Source organism: Kogia breviceps, chromosome 9 (assembly GCF_026419965.1).
Source record: "Kogia breviceps isolate mKogBre1 chromosome 9, mKogBre1 haplotype 1, whole genome shotgun sequence".
Taxonomy (NCBI): Eukaryota; Metazoa; Chordata; class Mammalia; order Artiodactyla; family Physeteridae; genus Kogia; species Kogia breviceps.
In genome coordinates, this window is record NC_081318.1 from 111,499,733 (window position 1) to 111,505,646 (window position 5,914).

The window sequence follows — 5,914 nt, forward strand, 5'->3', positions numbered from 1 at the left end:
TCCAGTGCCACGAGGACCCAGCCCTGCCGATGACTCTGTCTCTGGAAGAATCAGCATCTACACACACCTGTAACCCTCACTGCACCTTTATGGGAAACAGGGCTCCAAAGGGCATTTTGCCTAAGATGGGGGGACCTGGGCTGGATCCTGACCCAAGCAAACCAAATGCACAGAGGTTGTTGTGACATGAGAGAAGACTGAACACGGTGTGAATGTAAAATTATATTAAGAAGTTGCCATGAAGAGCTTTAGGAGGTGCTGAGAATACATTGAAAGAAAGAAAATTTCTGTCTACTACAGATTTCTAGTAAGATATTGATTGGTGACATTGATGAGATACCTCTGGGATTTTCTAGCAAAAAAAAAAAAAAATTGAGGATATCTGATACAGAAATGGTAATGGTTGCTCCTGGGTATCATTAAAAATTTGCCAAAAATTAAAATTTAAAAAAAAAAAGAAAAAACAGAAAAGACAGCCTCAGAGGGAAATGTGTCTCTCACTGACATTGTCATTGACAGAATTTGGAGGTTCCTTGGGAAAGGCATCCTGGGGGTTGGCCACTGTGATGCAGGGAGAGACTGAGGATGAAGTCTGAGGATGAAGGATGACTGAGGATGAAGAAGAGAGCTAACAGGTGAGACGTGAACCCAAGAAGTGCAAGTTCTCAGCAACTGACAGGTGATGGAAGCGTAAGGAGCCACTCCAGGAGCCTGAGACGGAGCCCAGTGGAGTCAAGAGAGAATGGATGTTGAGGAGGAAAGTACAGAAAAGCAGGGAGTTCTCAGCTGTCTGTGAGCCTTTCTGGGGTTGCGGGGGGGGGGGGCGGGGGGGGCATGTGTCCATGCAGGAGCCAGAGAGGGGTCATTAGCAGACTCATGCTCTCATAGGCCAGGAATTTGGTACCCAGAGCATCGGGGCAGTGCTGGGGTTTCCATAGGGAGGGGACCCACGTGGTCACGGGTGAGACAGGCTGGAGCCTGGGACCTGGGCTCCTTTGCTGCAGTGCTTGCGCCTGAACAGACATCGCCTTGAGCAACAAAATACAAAGAAACTCTGGGGGATTAAAAATAACTGCATGGGGCTTACCCGGTGGCGCAGTGGTTGGGAGTCCGCCTGCCGGTGCAGGGGACACGGGTTCGTGCCCCGGTCCGGGAAGATCCCACATGCCGCGGAGCGGCTGGGCCCGTGAGCCATGGCCGCTGAGCCTGCGCATCTGGAGCCTGCGCTCCGCAACGGGAGAGGCCACAACAGTGAGAGGCCCGCGTATCACAAAAAAAAAAAAAAAAAAACTGCATGGGGCTTCCCTGGTGGCCCAGTGGTTGAAAGTCCGCCTGCCGATGCAGGGGACGCGGGTTCTTGCCCCGGTCCGGGAGGATCCCACGTGCCGCGGAGCGGCTGGGCCCGTGAGCCGTGGCCGCTGCGCCTGCGCGTCCTGAGCCTGTGCTCCGCAACCGGAGAGGCCGCAACGGTGAGAGGCCCACGTACCCGCAAAAAAATAAAAAAATAACTGCATGCGTGCACAGTTGGGGCAAATTATGGACAAAAGATACAAAAAGACCAAAAAAACTCAGCCGCTGCTTCTGAAAAGCTGGGAGCAAAAGCAGGGCACTGTACATGCCCCCTGCACTCTAAACCACCTAAGTGGTGAGCAAACCAACTAAGCCACCCCTCCGGCCCGACCCCTGGACACACCTCTACCCGCCCCCCACATAGGGAACAATTGGGAACCTGTTGTTTATTCTCACTCCCCCCGCGGCAGCAGGGGCCCCAATTAAAGCCTTGCCTGAGTTTCTTGTCTGGCCTCTGATCAATTTCTACTGCTTAAGGAGGCCCAGAGCGCTGGTTGGTAACACTGTGACCGGACGGAAAAGGGGCCAGAGTCAGAAGGACAGACTCCATGCGGAGCGGATGAAAAGCCCTCTTCCAGCTGATTTTATTTTGTTGAGTGAGGGCTGGCTGGAGGTTTGACACAGAAGAGGCTTGAAGCCCTCCGCTCAGGGCTGAATGGGGAGTGGGTAAACCCCCCAGGGAGAGATGGAGGGGGCGACCGCAGGTGCTGAGCCCACCAACCCCTCTGGAAGCGATGGAACAAGGCACAGGTCTCTCCGTGACCTCAAGAGCATTTTTACCCGAAATGCAACAAAATACACAAAAGCAGCAAGGAAAGCTCTTAAGGCCAAAACATTCGCATCTGTGACAGTGAAGATAAACTCTCTCTGGGTACATTTCCAATAGATGCCAATCGAGCAAATAGAAAGGAAACAAAACCAGCAAATATTTGGCAAATCAAAAGACAACCTAGTCCTGTTTCAGTCTTTCTAGCCACACCCACTCCTTCTGCGATCCTTTATCTTTTTAAAGGTTTTGCAATAAAAGACCCTATATCCGGCGTTTTGTTACATTATGACTACAGCTTTTCAAGGTGACATGCAAGATAGCAAGGCATTACAAACACTTAAAAATATGCATCTGTAGCAGATGAAAGGAAGTCATTTCATTCTTTTCCAGCCTCACAAGAAAGGAGGCACTTGGTTAAAACGGTCATTCTATCCCCAAGGAAACAATAACCTCAGACTTTCTAACGTGTACCTGCCTCTCTTCCCAGAGCTCAGAGCACTTGCCCACGTGGTCTAATTTATCAGTGAAATAAGGCAGGAAGGGAAGCTTCAAGTCTGTTTTGCAGATGGAAAATGCATAATGCGAAAGGGCTGGTATCAATAAACGGCCTCTAACTCAGCAACACAGGATGTAAATGTCTGCGGAAGTGGGATATTGAATCCAAAACAAACAAAATGAAACGGTCTTTAGTTGGAAACCATTCTTTCACTAGCCATTTAAAATACAGATTTCTGTTTTCTTCCTATCTAGATAAGTATTCATATTTTATATTAATCAGGTCCTTTTATTTCCTTATCAGTCACAGTTCTCTACATTCCAGAATTTCCTTGAAGTGATAGACCCAACACCATAGAGAAACACTGATTGTGATATGCCTGAAAGAAGTAGGTCCCCAATTCAAAAAGCAATGATTCTCATTGACATCTTATTTGGCAGGAAGCCAGGAGATGGGCTCTTGTCTGCATTAAGAGTCGCTGGTAATGACAGGGCCGAGGGAGAGAGGATATCCGGCCCCCCACCCGGAGGCACCAGCAGCCTGAGCCTGGCCCCGGCAGGACAGCCGGCTGCGACTTCAGACCAACCTTGGCTCTCAAGACCCCGGCTCCTGACTGTAAACTGAACGTGTGCCTTCAGATCCAGTGTGGTCAGATCTGCCCATTTTCTGAGAGAGAAAAAAGGGAGGAATTTAGGATTACTACATGAAATCTCTAAGTCTGTAAATACTATCAACAATTTCAATTTCTTTTCAGTTCACTAAAAAGTTCAGTTCGGGCTAAATGGAACACGTCTGCAGGCGGAATCTCAGGGGGCGCCCAGCTGGCAGACTCTGTGTTAGATCTGTGTCCAGCTCCAACACAGATGCTCGTCAAGGTGGTGGTTTTGTTCTAGAATCAGACTCCGGTAAAGGGAGCGACGGGGGCCCCTCATGTGGCATGAGGTGGGACCGGAGAGCTGGCTCCACGGCGAGGCCATGGCACCTGCCACACTGCCACCTGGATTTCAGTGGGCACCACCGTCCCAGGTGGCCTCTGCCCTGAGTGGTGGGGTGGGAGAACCTCGCAGAAAAGGAGCCTTGAGGGCTCAGATGAATAATACACTTCCTTTACCTGGTGCTGTAGTTCAGTCCCCTGGCTCGGGCCAAGCTGGCTCCAGCTCAGTGGTTTACTACAAACAACTCATCAACTCTGCTCCACTATAGAAAAGCAAAGGGCACGGAACCTCCACGGGAGGCAAACGTATCCAAAGCCAGATGGGGCCCCTGCAGCCCCAGCCTACAAGAATGGTCCACCTCATATTGCCACATGGATGAAAACGTAGACTCAGAGCAGACCCACCCTCTTGGGCTCAGTTTTGCTGACCGCCTCCTGGGCGTGGCTCCACCCATGTCTGAGGGTCTTTAATTCCTTCCTTCATTCATTTACACAGCCTGGGCCAGAAGGGCCCGCGCAGGGCTGCTTCCCCAGAGCCACGCACGGCCCCTCCCTCGGTCAGAATCCCTGGGTCCTACCTGCGCCTCCCAGACACCCCACCCCCACCCCGCATCACCTGGAAACTTGCCAGAAGCACTAATTCCAGGGGCCCAGCTCCAACCAACAGAAACAGAAGCCTGGGGGCTGGGCGTAGGCGTCTTGATTTGAGCCAGTTCTTTCCGCAGTGCTGCCCGTGACGCTCAAACCACAGTTCTGATGAATCTCCTCGCCTCACCCCTGCACATTCTTTGTCTTCCCTCGGGGTTCAGTCAGTACCGCCTCGTTTGAGGCCATCTAGACCCCCCCAGCCCCCTGGACACTCAGGGAAATCAACCCCTCCCCAAAGCTGCCACGTGGCTCTGAGACCTGAGGGTGAGAAAGCAAGTCATCTGTGCTGGCCACGCCTCTCGTTCTCAGGGATCCTGTTTCATTTACCCGCCTCACCTTGGTTCAGGAAGGATTTGACACAGCTTACAAGGATTTCCATAATAAATGAGAAAATACAGGTGAGAAATTAGGTGCAAAGAGTAGGGTAGAAGGAAGAGTAAGACAGCAGGCTGGAGTTGAAGCAGTTTCACGGCCGGCGGTATCTGTGGCTGTGGCAGCCAAGTACCTGGCCTGAGGAGGGGTGCAGCGATACGATTGCCACGTCTTGAGATGCTGACATCAGACCCTGGCGCGCCTCCTCTGTGGCTCTGGTGAGAGAACACCGTGCAAAAGGGTTCGTCCTCCTGCCTGTCCTCTGCCTTCACTGCCCCGTTACTGACTTATACTCTTTCACACTCTTATCTGAAAATATTAAAATGAGAATAATAAAGTGAGTGGATTTTCTTTTCTCTGCTCCCTGCATAATTCCATATACCTCTTTTTATAAAATTCCAGGTTTTAACCTGAAAGTAGATTTTTCAAAATGTACTTCCCGGGACATATCTTTTCAGGTTGAGCCTAAGTTCAGTCTAGACAATGAATGCATTAGGCTTTGGATGAGGAGGCTTTCGGGATTTACGCTTTGTAAGCAAGATCTTCCCTAATGCGTGTGGGCATTTGTCTCATACATTATTTCAGTGAAATACACTGTAAAGGGAAAATAATGGCACCCAAGAGATAAAATATGTCCTCTAAGAACCTGCATGTTAAATGTGGATCTGTACATGTTTGGGTCTTCATTTAAGTGGATTCTTTCAGGATGATGCATCTCCAAAGCTTCAGTGCTATTTTCTTCTCTCTAATTCCCTCATGCTTCCTCTGGGGTAACTCAACCCCCATATCGTAATGCGTATACACAACCCACACCTGGAGGGGGGCTACGGTACTCATGGCAGGTTTCCAGAAACCAGATAATAAACAATTGAAGGAATGAATGAATTAAAGATTATTAGTAGGTAGCACTTAGAATCATTTTCCTTTATTTTTTGCTTCTTATGTACATTAACTTTTTAGCTCCCAGAGTTAAGTAGGTCCAATAGGGCGTCTACTAAAGAGAATAAGCCTGAAAAATAGAGAAGCAGAAATCAGTTTAATTCTCAATATGTTCACCCACTCCAGAGACAGAAAGAAAAGTAAATACTAATCCTTTTTAAGGTTATGTCTGAACAACGGCCTCCGTGTGCAGATCTGCAGCCCCGTGCAGCCTCACCCAGGGACGTACACAAATTTCACCAAACATCCTTCATACAATCAGACTCGCAATCCTCGTGGTTTAGGAAAAGATATTTTTGTTGAACAGGCGATTAAGTATTTCCAAGTGAAACACTTCTTGAAAACGTAATTGTGCTGTGTCCGGGTTTGGGGGAAAGCCTTTTCAGCATCTCTGTGGTGCAGCAGT